Source organism: Rattus norvegicus, chromosome 6 (genome assembly GCF_021556685.1).
Source record: "Rattus norvegicus strain SHRSP/BbbUtx chromosome 6, alternate assembly SHRSP_T2T, whole genome shotgun sequence".
Classification (NCBI taxonomy): Eukaryota; Metazoa; Chordata; class Mammalia; order Rodentia; family Muridae; genus Rattus; species Rattus norvegicus.
In genome coordinates, this window is record NC_141539.1 from 86,205,035 (window position 1) to 86,222,548 (window position 17,514).

The 17,514-nt window shown below is 35.5% G+C and overlaps 1 pseudogene; it reads right to left on the reverse strand.

Moving 5' to 3' along the window:
• Window positions 1-880: 880 nt before the first annotated feature.
• On the reverse strand, window positions 881-8,343 carry Ppa2-ps1 (inorganic pyrophosphatase 2, pseudogene; annotated as a pseudogene).
• Between the last annotated feature and the right edge of the window lie 9,171 nt (window positions 8,344-17,514).

Consider the following 17,514-nt stretch of genomic DNA (forward strand, 5'->3'; position numbering starts at 1 on the left):
TGTTCTAAAGAGATTCAAGAAATTTCATAACTGCTCTCACTTTGATGATATAAAGGTAGATTTTCAAACTTGAGTACTGGGTGAGTGAGGGTGAGAAAATGTTATGAGTTTGTGGAAAACTAAATCTATGAAAACTAGCTCTCCAGTTATGAATTTTAGTTTGCCTTTATGAATGACGCAATGAATATGAGAGCACAATTCATAGCGCTACTCCCAGGAAGTCTCCAGCAGCAGTTTTCATTCATAGAGTCCCTTAAAATGAATCAGAGAGGACATCATATCAAACAAACAAGGGTTTCACTAGAGCAAGCTAGAAAGGAAGGCAATACCTTAAGAAAACAGTGGACCACCAGCAGAAGAAGGATTCCTCTTCCTGCTCTTTCCACAGTGTCGGAACTTCAGGAAAAGAAGCTAACCCACTTAGCAACTTGACCCACAGTTATTTAATATTCTTTGTTTTCTTCTGATTTCTCTTATCACTCATGTCAGTACATCAAGCCAAATACTTACATAAATTAATATAAGACAGTATTTTCATAAAACAGGAAAACTAATGCATGCAATATAAAAATAATAAACCTAATACAAGTAATTATTTTTAAACATATTATCCTTCCCCGAAGCCCACTCTGTCTCTCTTCTGGCTATACTAAGGACTTAAGCAAGAAAATAAATAAATAAACAAACAAACAAATGAATTGTGTTTATCTTAGCAAAATGTCCGCTCACATAGCAAAAGCTCTTGAGTAATTACTGAGTCCATTGAAACAATCCACTTGGCAAAGCAAAAATAGCTTTTTGAGGAGCTAGAGAGACTGTTTAGAATTTAAGAGCAACTAAGTGCTCTTTGAGAGGACTTTTGTTCTTGTCTCAGCACTGACTAACTGTAGCCCCAAGAAGATTCGATTGTTTTGACAGGGAGACACCAAATTGTCATCAGCTTCCTTTGCAAGAGGACAAAGAGAAAAAATATCCCAGGGGTCCTGAGAGGGTGAAGTCTTGATGCAGACCCTCCAGTGTCCTTGGCAGTTGCTGAGGAAGTCTCACATTCCACATTGCTTCCTTTATTCATTGAAGGTGTTGGGGCTGATTCAACTTATGATCTTGCATCCTCTGGACTAACACACATGCACATTTATACAACTGAGAGCTTCTTGTTCTCATTTCTCCTGTGCACTGCACTGCTTTCCAACATTTATGTGTACAGTTGTTATCTCCATGAGCAAAAGCCTTGTTCTGGATTCTCCATTGTAAACAAACTTCTTTTCTGCTTTTCCATTAATACCTTATAAAGTCTCAACCAGTTGAGAGTGGTTTCCAGATAAGCTGGTTTGAATTTCGGTTTTTTTTTTCTTTTTTCTTTTTTTCGGAGCTGGGGACCGAAGCCAGGGCCTTGCGCTCGCTAAGCAAGCGCTCTACCGCTGAGCTAAATCCCCAACCCCCTGGTTTGAATTTCTTAACATTGTCGATATCATGAAAATTTCAGCCTCATGATCATTCACAATGAAAGGAACTACTTCCCAATTGTTTCATCCTTTGTAATAAGTGAGAAAAGCCCACGAATCTTCTCATGGAACACATCTCCACAGGGCGGAACCTCAGAGCCTATTTTAAAAACATGAATGGGATCATTATCTCCACAGTAGTTTTTGTTCTTATCTTTTTGATGCAGATCTTCCTAAGTCTGAAGGAGGGGCCCATAATTCAATATATATCTCTTGTGCGGGAATTTTCCATTCTTTACAAATTGCTTAATGGAATTCAGTGGCTTCTCAGTGGCAACCTCCATTTTTGGCAATTGTCTACAGAGATATTTCCACAGCCATATTAAACAAATTCTAAGTCACTATTTCATGCCTTTTATCTGGGAATGCTGCTTTAATTTTTAGAGTCCATCTTCAGGAAAACCCTCATGGAAGGCGAACATGTACTGATGAGTGACATTCATGAAGAACAGGTGGTTGTACTGTGAGTGGGCATGCCTGTGCTCCTCCATGTGGTACAGGGACATAACATAGTTCTACTTCCTACCCCTTATAGCTACATAATATTTATTAATACGTTTGAATTTTTCTAAGACTCAAGAATAATCTCTAAAATAATCAGTTTGTCTACTCTTATTGATATGTACAATATTAATACTATATCATTTAACTCTAGTTATAGACACATATGAAGAATTGTTAGCAAAAGCAGTCTCAAGCCTTTAGAAATATCTCTCATTTATTCTCTAATGTGTGTATTTGTATTGTATGTGACAATAATTAGATACATGTGCATATGCTACTGTTATGACTAAATACATTCAAGATGCCTTAGATCTGTTCACAATAAATGATATCTTATTGAAGTTTTGGGAGGCGAGAATAGGACTTGTTTCATTTATTGTGTTGACATCATATCCACCATTGTACTGTGTAACAGACATACATAGTACCTACTAGGCACTTCAGAGGATTACAGCTGATTTTTACAGACAGCAAACTGGTATAATGTGAAGGTCTCACTGTGAAGCCTCAAGAGATTACTGGGGTTTTGTTCTTTCCTTAAATTTCATAACAAAGCAGTAAATGAGGAAGCAGCTTACTGGGTCAGCTTTTTTCCACTGAATATTCAATAATGCACAAGGTTCAGATAATGATGAATTCTTAAAAGGTAGGCTGTTCTAAACTCTTGTAAAGTTACAGAAGAGCATACACACTAAAAATCATTAAGGACTTCTTTTATTTTTTTTAATAAGACTCTAGAAATGTCATGTGCATAGAATGAAGCTATTTTACTTTCATGATTCATCTGCACTTGAAATATGCACATTTTCTTATGTGTTGGAGACTCTACGTGTTATTAGCTGGACAATAGTAATACCAGTGCTTGCTATCCCTGAGCATCAGAGATATTTGTACAGAAAACTTCTGTTGCTTTCACTATTATTTGTACTGTGCATACTTTCCATTCCCAAGCCTAGTTTTCTTTGTGTAGATTTTTCAGTGTAAAATTTAATTTATGCATACAAACACAAAAATAAGATCATTTATGGATGCTATATGGTGTCCGAAATGTGTGTGTGTGGGGGGGTGTTTGTGTGTGTGTGTGTGTGTGCGTGTGTGTGTGTGTGTGTGTGTGTGTGTGTGTGTGTGCACTGTACTCGCTTTTGGGGTTCCTTAGATCTCTTCCCTTATTCAGAAGATGCTGCCCTTTGTCCCATCAAATTCTGCCTAATGCTTGCTAATCGTCTCAATAGAGCAGTCATTTAACCTTTCACTTGCCCTCAATCATGGCTTTGAGTAGAAGAGAGCTACAAAGTCATTTCTCTGTGATTTTCTAGGTCTCTCCATTACCCTGCCATATTTTCATTTCGTACTCACCATAATGCAATTATATTCAGGGAGCTGAATCTTTTATAAAATATCCTGATGAAAACATTGAGACCAATTTAAGATAAAAATCATTTTCTATCTTTTCTGTATTTTAGACCTTTGATTTTTTTTTGAATGAGTATCTTATTGCTTAATACACAAACACCTATTCCCAGGAATTCTCTAAAGGAAGAACAATTTTGGATGTGCAACTTTGTTAAGCTTCACTAAAAGATTATTACCAGACACACTCAATTTCTTTGGTAAAATGGAATTTCTTAAAAGAAGAGAATTTCTCTTATGAAGAAAATGCTGGCACATTAGAACCAAAAGATTGAAGCATTAGTAATCCAGTATCCATTCTTTAGAAATGTATCAGAGAGAATAGAGCACAACAGCCTCCTTTAAACACCCCAGTCTAGAGTGTAATGACATAAAACAGCACACTTTTGGAACAGACACCTTGTTCCCAGTAGTCTCCTTAGAAGTCATGTATCAGTCAACTAAGGAGCCATTGAACTGCTTTCATGCTTCAGAGAATTGATACACTTGCATTTCCCAAGGTAGGTCACTTAGTCTTATACTGTTTGATGTTACTTTGGTTTTCCAATGGAGCCCATAAAAGAGATTGATTCCCTATTTTGGTCATTTTTGCTTCCCTTGCCATATGTAGGACTGTGGAACACAAGATTTTCATTGGTGGGTAGTCTGATCTATTGCCCGTTGCAGGGCTCTAGAGACAGAAAATTGAATTGCTCCCATAGCAAGCACCCAGCAATTACTCAGGCTGTAACTACCACATAGGACCAACAAACTGCATTGCTCCCCAGCTGGCTTGTTTTCGCCTCCCTCTTTCTACTATTCAGCTTTCCCTACTCCAGGGATCTGAGGGACAGAGCATGAACCTCTACAGAGTCATCTGGTCTTTGAAAGGCTAATTTGAATTATATCTAGAGAAATGGTTTTCCAATACCCCCGCAATTGCATCAAAAAATAATAAGATCATATCATTGCTAATTAATAATGTCTGCTGAACACCTAATAAAAATTAGCCAACATTTAGACAAAACAGACTTTTAACAAGGAAGTATATTTTCAGCTCATAAACATTGTGAGATGAAGAATAAACAAGTATGTATATAAGCCTTTGAACAATATGATTTAGTGTATTTTAAATTGGGTCCCCTATTTGTTTATACATCTATAATAATTTCTGATACTTCTGTTATATTTTTGGGATTTAATAAACAAACATAATTACAGTTAATAATAAATTGAGGTGTTCTTTCTTGCTAAATAACCCAGTTAATGAAAAATATTCTTTTGTAATAAGAATGATTTTTATTTATATATATATCATATAGTATATTGATAGTAAATATTGAGCAGGTTGAAGTTAGGCAGTTTAAGGCAAAGATAAATTAGCATTGCTTGTTTTTCATATATAAAACCAAGACAAACAGGAAAAAGTGGTAACACTTTGGAGGTGGCATAAAAGAATCACATTAAAACCCATCAATTGTGTCATGAAGGAGAATAATAATTATATCAGAAGAAGGTTTTCAGTATGGCTTTTCATAAACTCAGAACTAATGTGTCTGTTCCATAATGACTAACAGTGAAGGGAATTCACTTGCAGCTATCACTTGCTTTTGGACTTCATTTGGATGCTTAATTGAAAATAGGCCCTTCATAGGTTCCTTATGTTTCCTGCAGTCTTCTGGATAGTCATAGACTGCTTCTGACTAAAATCAGGTCCATCTTCATTTTTTCTTTTTTTTAAATTTTTAATGTGCAAAATTTTTAACAGTATCATAATTAGTGTAACAAAAATAAAGTTTGATGAATTATGATTTATAATTATGTACACATATATTCATCCCATAGATGTTTATTAAATACCTATTTGCTTACATTTTATAAACATTTTTGTAGTTATTTTTATATCACTATTCTTTTTTTAATGTATTTTTCTTGGATATTTTATGTATTTACATTTCAAATGTTGTCCACTTTCCCCCACTCCCATACCTCCTCCACTTCCCCCGGCTTCTATAAAGATGATTCCATTCCCACCCACCCAACCTCAACTCCCTTGCATTACCCTACATCGAGAATCCGAGCCTTCAGAAGACCGAGGGCTTTTCCTCCTATTGGTGCTAGACAATGTCATCTTCTGCTATATATATGGCTGGAGTCATGGGTCCGTCCATCTGTACTCATTGGTTACTGGTTTAGTCCCTGGGAGTTCTGGTTGTGTCTGGTGGGTTGATATTGTTGTTCTTCCTATGGGATTGCAAACCTCTGCCACAGCCTAACTGATATAGATGAGGATGGTTATAGCTAACCGTTGGACTGAACAATGTTACCACATGGAGGAGTAAAAGACTGATGGAGCTGAAGAGCCATTTTTTTCTTTGTTTGTTTTGTTTTTTGTTTTTTTTGTTTTTTGTTTTCATTTTCCCAGCCTTCTGTGGCTCAACTTTTATTTTTTATTTATTTTTTATTTTTTTATTAACTTGAGTATTTCTTATTTACATTTCGAATGTTATAACCAGGCAAACATCCCCCTAATCCCTCCCCTTCCCCTTCTTTATGGATGTTCCCCTCCCCACCCTTCCCCCATTGCCGCCCTCCTCCCAACAATCTAGTTCACTTGGGGGTTCAGTCTTAGCAGGACCAAAGGGCTTCCCCTTACACTGGTGCTCTTACTAGGATATTCATTGCTACCTATGAGGTCAGAGTCCAGGGTCAGTCCATGTATAGTCTTTAGGTAGTGGCTTAGTGCCTGGAAGGTCTAGTTGCTTGGCATTGTTGTTCATAAGGGATCTCGAGCCCCTTCAAGCTCTTCCAGTTCTTTCTCTGATTCCTTCAACGGGGGTCCTATTCTCAGTTCAGTGGTTTGCTGCTGGCATTGGCCTCTGTATTTGCTGTATTCTGGCTGTGTCTCTCAGGAGAGATCTACATCCGGCTCCTGTCGGCCTGCACTTCTTTGCTTCATCCATCTTGTCTAATTGGGTGGCTTTTTATGTATGGGCCACATGTGGGGCAGGCTCTGAATGGGTGTTCCTTCTGTCTCTGTTTTAATCTTTGCCTCTCTATTCCCTGCCAAGGGTATTCTTGTTCCCCCTTTTAAAGAAGGAGTGAAGCATTCACATTTTGATCATCCGTCTTGAGTTTCATGTGTTCTATGCATCTAGGGTAATTCAAGCATTTGGGCTAATAGCCACTTATCAATGAGTGCATACCATGTGTGTTTTACTGTGGTTGGCTTACCTCACTCAGGATGATATTTTCCAGTTCCAACCATTTGCCCACAAATTTCATAAAGGCATTGTTTTTGATAGCTGAGTAATATTCCATTGTGTAGATGTACCACATTTTCTGTATCCATTCCTCTGTTGAAGGGCATCTAGTTCTTTCCAGCTTCTGGCTATTATAAATAAGACTGCTATGAACATAGTGGAGCACGTGTCTTTTTTATATGTTGGGGCATCTTTTGGGTATATGCCCAAGAGAGGTATAGCTGGATCCTCAGGTAGTTCAATGTCCAATTTTCTGAGGAACCTCCAAACTGATTTCCAGAATGGTTTTAACAGTCCGCAATCCCACCAACAATGGAGGAGTGTTCCTCTTTCTCCGCATCCTTGACAGCATCTGCTGTCACCTGAGTTTTTGATCTTAGCCATTCTCACTGGTGTGAGGTGAAATCTCAGGGTTGTTTTGATTTGCATTTCCCTTATGATTAAGATGTTGAACATTTCTTTAGGTGTTTCTCAGCCATTCGGCATTCCTCAGCTCTGAATTCTTTGTTTAGCTCTGAACCGCATTTTTTAATAGGGTTATTTGTCTCCCTGCGGTCTAACTTCTTGAGTTCTTTGTATATTTTGGATATAAGGCCTCTATCTGTTGTAGGATTGGTAAAGATCTTTTCCCAATCGGCAACATCTTCTTTAATTGCCACATTCCTCTTCAAAAATCCTAAGTGATAGAAATTGCGACCTTGGGGTTGGGGATTTAGCTCATTGGTAGAGTGCTTGCCTAAGGCCCTGGGTTCGGTCCCCAGCTCCAAAAAAAAAAAAAAAAAGAAAGAAAGAAAGAAAGAAAGAAAGAAAGAAAGAAAGAAAGAAAGAAAGAAATTGCGACCTTTTAGCTCCACTTGAAAATCGGTTCTTATCTAAAAAATGAAACCTTATATTCTGTAAAGAGCCAATGAGTAGAAACTATTTGAAACAAATAACAGTGAATTTTTAGCTTGTTAAAAGCTCTACACCTTGCTGTATGTAGAACAAGATGTGTTGGTTTACTACTTTTTTTCCCTTTGAAAATGACCTTTGTTTCCCCAGCATCATGATTATAATTCTCAGTGCTTATTAGTGACAAAATCTTCTATTATATTTTATAATGAGATTTCATCTGTTGCATCAATAATATAGTTTTACATGTCATAACATGTTCCCATTGAGATATTAAATAAAAATGGTATGTGCCAAATCACACAGTCAACCAAGAAAATTAACATACCATCAAACTAAAGTGTTGAAAGTTAGATATGACCTTAAGATCCTTTGTTTAAATGCTTGATTCCCAGTACATAGAACTGTTTAGGAATGCTTAAGAACTAAAAGATTGCTGGAGGAGGTGTTAGATGTTTCAAAAGATTTTTGCCATTTCCCCCATGTTCTCTGCCTTGTAATACCAGTTTGAAGATGTGAGTTCTGAGTTATTTCTATAGTCATGCCTTCTGTCTGCCACTGTGGACTCCACTATAGTGGAGTTTAAGTATATAGTTTATTTATATGTTGCCTTGGTCTTATTTGTGTTATCATAGCTTGGTCACCAGGCTTATCACAGCAACAGAAAAGAAATTAATACAACAAGATGTCTTTCTTTTGTCCCAGCATATTTTACAGACCTGTGTCACCATCACAGAAAGTGAAGCAGTTTGACAGAGAATGCAGAATGTGGTATGTAACACAGGTGCCATGACTGCGTGTTGAAGACTTGCATAAGATCAGTCTAACCAAAATGGTAGCACCAGTAAGGCAAAAGAAGCTTATGAAGTTCCACTTCTAGCTGAAGTGCTAATGGCAGTTTCTGAGTGCTAAAGTAAAGAAAATCAGGTCCCTTTAGAGATTTGGCTCCTGAGAGGCAAAAGGTACTCGTACAATGGTACCCATATAAATAGTATTAAGTGATTTTAAGAACCACATGAACTTGGAGAGAAAATACCAAATACATATCTGGAAAGTATTTACATAGTAAAGTTTAAAGGTATATATTTTTACTTAGAGAATGGTGGGACTTTGACCATTGAGAAGAAGAGCATTGGAAACAGAGGTGTAAACACTATATGTTGTTGTTGTTGTTCTCTTTTTATTGGATATTTTTTAGTTTACATTTCAAATGTTATTCCATTTCCTGGTTTCCTGGACATAAATCTCCTATCACCTCCCCCTCTCCTTCTTCTGTAAGGATGTTCCCCTCATGGCCCACCCTCCTCTGCTCCCACACATTCCCCTACACTGGGGGGTCTAACCTTGGCAGGACCAAGGGTTTCTCCTTCCATTGATACCCATCAAGGCCATCCTTTGCTACATATGCAGTTGAAGGCATGGGTCAGTCCATGTATAGTCTTTGGGTAGTGGTTTAGTCCCTGGGAGTTCTGGTTGTTGTTATTGTTGTTCATATGGGGTTGCAAGCCCCTTCAGCAATTTCAATCCTTTCTCTAATTCCTCTAACAAGGGTCACGTTCTCAGTTAAGTAGTTTGCTGGTAGCACTCACCTCTGTATTTGACATGCTCTGTCTGTGTCACTCCAGAGACATCTATATTTGGTTCCTGTCAGCCTTAGTTTCATCCATCTTATCTAGTTTTGGTGGAGATTTTATTGCCACATTCCTCTTCAGAAAACCTAAGTGATAGCATACATTCATTCAAAACGGAGAAATGTTTTTTAAGAAAAGGAAATCTTTATTTGTTCCAGTAATCATGGTACCGCCTGTAATCCCAGGACTTAGGAGACTGAAGCAAGTATTTTTTTTTAAATTTTTTATTATATATGTCTTTACTTACATTTAAAGGTTATTCCCCTTCCTCGTTTCCTGCCCATAAGCCCCCATTCCCTCCCCTCCCACTCCCCCATACGGGTATTCTCCCTATACATTTCCCTTATTGCCGTCCCTCATATTACCCTGCACTGGGGGTTCAATGTTGGCAGGACCAAGGGCTTTCCCTTCCACTGGTGCCCCAACAAGGCTAGTCTCTGCTACCTATCCAATTGGAGCCCTGGGTCAGTTCATGTATAGTCTTTCAGTAGTGGTTTAGTCCCTGGAAGCTCTGGTTGGTTGGCATTGTTGTTTTTATGGGGTTGCAAGCCCCTTCAGCTCTTTCAAACCTTCCTCTAATTCCCCCTAAGGGGGTCCTCTTCTCAGTTCAGTGGTTTGCTGCTAGCATTGACCTCTGTATTGGACGTGCTCTGGATGTGTCTCTCAGAAGAGATCTATATCCAGTCCCTTTCCACATGCATCTTTTTGCTTCATCAGTCTTATCTAGTATTGGTGGCTGTATATATATATGGACCACATATGGGTCAGGCTCTGAATGGACATTCCTTGAGTCACTGCTATAAATTTTGCTTCCATATTACTATTACTATTTGAAAGCACGTTTAATGGTGAAACATCATTTTGTTCTATTCTTTTAAAATAGTAAATATATTAGACATTGATTTTTATATAGAAGCCCTAAATATACACTCAGTGAATATTATAATGTTAATGGGATTTAAAAGTTGACAGGAAGATGAGCAAAGGGTCCCTCTTATAGTAAATAGAAGATTCATCATAAAATTGTTACAATTAAAATTGGTTAATTGTTTTATAGATGACAATAGAGAATTGTCAGTATTATATCCAGTTTCATTGTATTTCAGTAACACATTACGTGAAGTATAGACTAAAAATGTGTCAATGATTTTTTGAAAACAGTCATTGTGTTGATAGTTTTATGTCAATATTTTTATGGTTTATAACACAAGTTGCAGTAATATGGAAAAATGAACTCTCATTTGAGAATACGCCTTTTTAAGATCAGCATACAGTTAAATTTGTAATGCACTCTTTTGATTAATGCTTGATATGGAAGCCCAGCCCACCATGGTTGGTACCAACCTTGAGCAGCTAGTCCAGTATTGGATGAAAATATAAGCTGAGTAAATATTGAGGATCAAAACCCCACAGTTCCTGCTTCGAATTCGACTGAAATGAACTCTTTCCTCCCAAGGATGTTTTTGGCTTTATTGTTTTTGTCATCACATTGGAAACACTAACAATGAAAACCTTAACGTTTATAAGCACAAAGATTCTGCAATAGCCTAACTTTGCATATTTCATAGTTAAAGTCTCATGAGAAAATACAGAAAATGTTCTTTCTATAGATGTTTATTTTTCAAAATTCTGTTTGTATTTTGTCTAGATATTTGTCTGTAAGCCATATGTTAAAGACCAGAAGAAAACATCAGATACATGGAACTGGAGTTACAGATATGACATTGTGTCCTATGGATGGGAATGTAGCATGCATCTTCAGGAAGAACAGCCAGTGCTCTTCACCATGGAGCCATCTCTCCAGGCCTCCTGTTTCTTAAGTAAAGTTATATTGTACAAGTTAATCATGTTCACATATTAATAATACATAATTTATTTTACATTTTCTACATAGTGAAATTACAGTCATGTCCACAAATCCATGCCAGACTTTTCACTTCCACAAGCCTTTGAATAAACTGTTAAATTTACTATGTTGTGTATATCTTTCATTTCTGTACAGTAGCATGATGGACAAGTGAATACACCTTAGGACTGGTAAACTCAAATATCATTCACTCAACGCTCGTGCATGTACTTAATATTATAATTATGTCATTTTACCTCTAGTTTATTTTTCGTATTAACTTTTTATTTGTAATGGATACTCATTTTATTAATACAAAAATGAGAAAGAAATATAATCTATAACATGAATAGAGAAAATACAACAAAATTCACACGTTTAAAATATAGTCAAAAATTTCCTAGCCTCTGTCACTTTAAGCCATTAACATTTCAGTGTCTGAACATGGCATATGTGTTACAATAGTCCTGAATATTGGATGTACAGCCTGAAATTTTTCATCTCATATGCAATATTTTCTCAGTTCATAATGTTCAGGGAACCTAATTTACAATTGTAAGAAGCATGTCCTATGCTAAAATATGGGAAACTACTTGAGATTTCTTTTCCCTTTCCCTGACTTCAAAGAGAAAACAAGATAAGGCTGTATAAATGTAAGAGACATGGCAAATTTGGCCTGCTCTCAGGTTTTCAGTCTTATTTGTAACCACACTTTGCCAGTATTTTTTTTTATTCATGCTCTTTTTGAATGGACATCCTGATTTAACTGATTCTGGCCAATGAAATAAGATAGATATGACATGGTTCTGGCTACAAGCCAGGACATCTGGACACCTCAGTTGTTCCTGTATTCCCTGCTGAGCTCCTCAAGTTCCACTGGAAGATGAGATATGAAATGTAGTCTGAGTGCTCCAGTATCTTCAGAGGAGAGACTTACCTGCATAAGTCTTCTCTCTCAAGGGTCAAAGTCTCTTCCATTACCCGCTTCAGTTAGTAAATTATCCATTAACTATAACAGAAATACTACCTTACATGTATATGAATGTAATTTGTGAATGATGTACAATGCTGTTGTTATAATAAAAATTCCTTAATGTTAGAAGAAAAATTAGATTATCCATTGCCATCCCTATAGGACATATTTAAATAATGCATTTTAATCTCAGTGAACATGAAAACACAACCATATCAAAGAATTGTATAAAACTAAGCGTGCATTCTGCAATAAAATTTTTAGAATTTATAACTTCTGCAAAATACATAAAATATTAATATTTTAAATAACCATAGCAATTAATAGTTTGGTGATTCCTATTTTATTCAAAATAGTAATTGATAAACTAGAACCATGCAGGCAGTTTTGTATCATTGCGTATCTGACTGTGTGTATTTATTTATGGTGTGTCTACTGTAGAGAGTTCATGTATGTATGTGTTCATCTGCATATTATACTTAAATATATTATATGTGTGCATATATGAACATATGTATTGGCTCATATGTACATGAAGAGAAGTTGCAATAAATTAATTTTACATGTTAGTATGTAAGAAAGTTTTATATACTATAGGATGCAAATATTGACAACAAAGTTTTTAACAGTAATGGTTTTCAACACAGTTGCATGATTGAATCTACCTGGTATTGAAAAAAAAAGAAAGAAAAAGAAAAGAAACAAGGAACTGGAATATTAGCTACTAAAATGAGCAACTCAGCAAAATCAATACTAAGGTATCTAGAAAAGAAATGAAACAGGCACAGATAAAGTGGAGTCTCGCATAAACAAACTAGCGTATAAAAAATTGCAATGCATTTTAAATGCTGAATGTTTTATAAATGAAAGTGAGATTGAGAACTCTATCAAGGTTGTAAGCATGTGTTATTCATGCTTGCAGTTTTCACAGTATATCACTAATGGCTAACTCCTCAACAGCAAACAAAGCATTGGTTTACATTGACTAAGTCAAAGACATAGAAGTGACAATGTGCCTAGTTGGTAAATTGTGGACCCTAACACTTTTAGCTGGATTTGAACCGTGATTATTCCATTTATAAACTGTGTGATTAATTTCTTTTTTCTGCTTTATTTAATTAAAACGTAACTATGTCAATGTACCATCCTTCTACCATTCCCGTCTGCCTCCCAGCTTCTAAATTTATAGATTTCTTCTATTTAGTCAATCTTATTATAATTCTATAAAATAAGTAAATATGTAAAATTTGTCTATCACTTTATTATGCTGTAAAACGAAATTTATGCTTCACTCAGTTGTTGGTTGATATAAAACATACACAAATTCTCTGTCTAGTGCTCATTAAATACCTACAAAAGGTTACCTTACCCGAATATAATCATTCTTTCTTAAAAGTAGGAAATGTCTAATATTCTTTCTCTACTGTTTGCATATTAAATAACAAAGTCCTTCTAATGGGGGTTTTATATGTTTAATGTTCAAAGATATCAGGACAGTTGAACACTATGTTGGATCATTTATATGTGTTTTTGGAGAGCTATCAAAATGTTTGAGAACCCTCTTGACAATTTTTGATAGATTGGTATGTATTTATTTTGTTTATATTTCTCAGAAAGATTGGCGTTATAATACATTACGACAGAGTGAGTTGGTAGTAGATTTGGAGAAATTTTGGGGAAGGGAAGAATACGATCCAATATATTTGAATTTAAAAGACGTTTAAAATATGAAAAATATAACAATAAAATTTTGAATGAAGGGAAAACATGAAATATTAAGGGGAAAATAACAAGAATAATTAGATTCTACACTTTTGAAAGATTCATCATACATCTAAAATTAAAAACATTCAACCACAGACCTTCCTCAGGTCACTTTTAATATTTTTTAATATTTCGTTTCCTCTTTCCAGTTCTTCTTTCTTTCACATATAGTTTAAATAAAATTTTCAATCAGAACTGACTCTACCCTCTGCAAGAGGTATAGATTACCTAACAAAACCCCAACAACTCACATGAATCCTACCTTTTCTGTTGTTGGTCAGGGTGGTTCAGAGATTTCCGAATCATTATACGCTATTACTGTCGGCTCTTGCTTTCAGAGGTGAAAAGTAATCCCCATCGCTGAAGACACAAAGCATTTCAGATATATGACCAGAAGAACCTGAACTATTTATAAAACCCAAAAGCCTTCTCCCTGAATACTAGCTTTCATGGTATCAAGTGTTGTCATGGAAGCTTCCAAAGACAGAAAAAAGTAATAGTCCTATCCATTTTTGGCACATATGAATGAAAAAGAGCATGGCACATAAACCTACAGGTACAGTAGTGGCACAAATACCGTGACCATAATCCATAGCACTCTCATTGGACTAAGAAGTAACAAGAGTAAAACCATCTGTGGTTCTAGAAACCTAGCTACCTCCCTAGGGCGAGTAAAGCCATTGATCAGGAAAACTTGCAATCTCATTTATTAACCGGCATAATCTCTAATTAAATTCTAAATATTTATAATTATACCCAGATATTTGTATATAATTATATTAGATATTTGTAATTGTCACCCAATCTCAATAATACTGTTTTTTTAAATTAGATTATTTCAGGAAAATAAAATCAAAATGTATAGAATAAGAAATTTTGTGGTTTCTGATCTAAAATGTCTATATTATAGCAAAATGGCTCCTAAAGTGGAAGCATGTGTTAAAGTCATTCAATAGTCTTAAAGTTCTCTGAATTAATTATCTCCAAATATTAAAACTTGCACTATTTAGAAAGAGCAGTGCCTTGTCTGACAAGCTAGACTGTACCTGTATTGTGTCTACAGTGACTTCAGCAGTTTGAAGTGAGGGATTCATCACAGGTCCATTCTGAATTTATTAATGCTACTGGCTAAGATCTGACTCAGTCACAGAAGAGGACAAGTCTTGTACAAGGACTGGTAAGAGATTACCTATGCAAGCTTTCACCAGGGGGAAGGAACTTTAGATTCTGTTTGAAGCTGAAGTCTTCACATTGACTGCCACAGAAATGGCCTCTGCTAACATGCCCTGGTCCACAGCTGATAGGCTCGTGGGAAGGGTGGTATAATTATTTCCCAACCTGCCTAGTTGATGGACTTCCTGGATCACAGCTATGGACCACTAGCATGGTGGAAAGGTTATGAAAATTTGACTGGCACTAGGTTTCTCCATGGCACACCTCATTTGATTTTAATGTCTTAAGTCTACATTTTTTTTTAAATTTCTCTCCAAATTAGTAGTTGCAAGAGAAGAAAGCCTCCTTGGCCTTCCTCAATGCATCATTTTCACTGCACTGAAACTTCATATTGTGTTTTCACATCCAGTTCTCTAACATTACGTAATGACACTTTAAAGGATTGCACTAAAAATTGTTAAAGTTAGTTTATGGTGGCTGAAAAAAAATTTCAAATTCAAGAAACTGCATTGAAAACTTGTGTGTGTGTGTGTGTGTGTGTGTGTGTGTGTGTGTTTGTGTGTGTGAAAGAGAGAGAGAGAGAGAGAGAGAGAGAGAGAGAGAGAGAGAGAGAGAGAGCAAGCGACAAGCTTGCATGGATATATTTTCCCTCTGAGGTGGTTATAAAATAGAGTTTAAAACGAAGTTAAAGAGACAGGTGGTTTACTTTAAATTTTCTTTCTGATTCAAGCTAACAAACTCCAGTTTAAGGGCTTCCTACCCTTATAAACCTTGAGTGAGCTTTATTGCATTCTGTTGATCATTGAAACTACTCATGGGCAAACAACTGAAAAATAACACCTATATCTTTCTCTTTCTATTACTCTCTCCCTTACTCCTTATTCTCATGCATGTGTACATGGGGGTGTGTTTTTCCAACTTGTGCACACAAACACACACATGCACGCACTCACACACACACACTCAATTCACTTGAACAAAACAAGATAAATAAACAACAACAAAAATTATTAGAAAGGAGACACCTATTTCCTTGTAAATGCTTTATGCATGTGCTGTATTTCAGAGAATTTTTCTATTATACTCACAATATAAACCTTTTATCAAGGATAGATTTTACATTTAATTTTGATTCAAAGGAGGCTATGCAATTACATCCATCTGCAATCCAATCCTTTTCATAGCTCTTCATGTAACATATCTAGGTCTGTATTACAGAGCATAAATCAATAGCAATGTAGAACACGAGATCATGAAAATTGAAGAAATGAAGGTACTTTTCTTAACTTCATAATAATTGACTAAAAACTTTTATTTACACACAAAATGGCTTTTTTATTTATTTTGTGATTAGTGCTCCACACTCTGCATTAATATGTGTTTTGGCAAATAATATATGAATGACACATGTTTAATAGATTAAATTGTCCACTACTTATATCATATGAGCTCAGTTATGTCTTATGATTCTAACTTCTATCAGAGAAATGTTAACAAATTATTTATCAATTCTTCTATTATATACATTTTACTAAAACCACTCCCATTTCATCATTTTTATTTTAGGTACACATTAAAATATGCAGGAAATACAATTTCCAGGAAATTAAAAACATGTTCAAAACAGTACATCTTCATGAAAAGAAAGAGCAAACACTGATAAATTTTTGCAATTTTTGCAATGACGCTTCTCCCAGATGACAGGGACCCAAAAAGCTCCAAGAACCAAACAGGGATGACATTTTTTTTCTTTTCTTTTTAACCACATTAGTTACAGTTCTTCATTAAAGTAACATGTTTCAGTCCAACTTCAGAATCAATTTTAGAGTCCACAGCACTTGTAGATCTGACGGTACTGTTAAAGAATGTACTTTCCTGTGAGCTATCATAAGGTTTTCTATGCCTTATTAGAAGATATAATACTTCTCTAATAATGCAAAGTTTGTGATTTCTGAACAAATCAGAAATACAAGTGATGAAAGAAAAAGTTAATAGGAGATAACCAGACAGAAGACAACATTGTCTGGTTATCTCCTCAAAAAAAATTAAAAAAAAAAAAAAGCCGGCAGTGCACAGACTTTCAGAATTTAAAAGATTTTTAGAAATTACATATACAATACGTAATGTACATTACATATATATTAAAATAGTAGAGAAAATAGCATATAATAAAGGGTAAAATGATTTACCAATATTAGCTCAGACTTCTAGGAATTAATCATTATATTACCAATGACACGCTTGGTTAAATTCATCATACCAGAATCGGTGGCCTGCTAAGAGACTCACTGTCTGCCAAACATTCAAGATTCATCTTTTGAAACAATTTTCATAAAATAAGCTTCTCTCTAGCAAACTCACTGATGTGTAGTAGCATTTTCTTTTGATCTTTAATTCATTTATTTCATTTCTTCTGAGCTTATTTAAACTAGAACTTTGATAGTTAGTTGCAAGTGGTTTGGATTGATTGTTCATTACCTAATTTTACAGTCTCTGGAGCATCTGCCCTTATTTAAGGATGAATATAAGTCGGTAGAAATAGCGACAAAAAATGATCAGCTATAATATAATAACT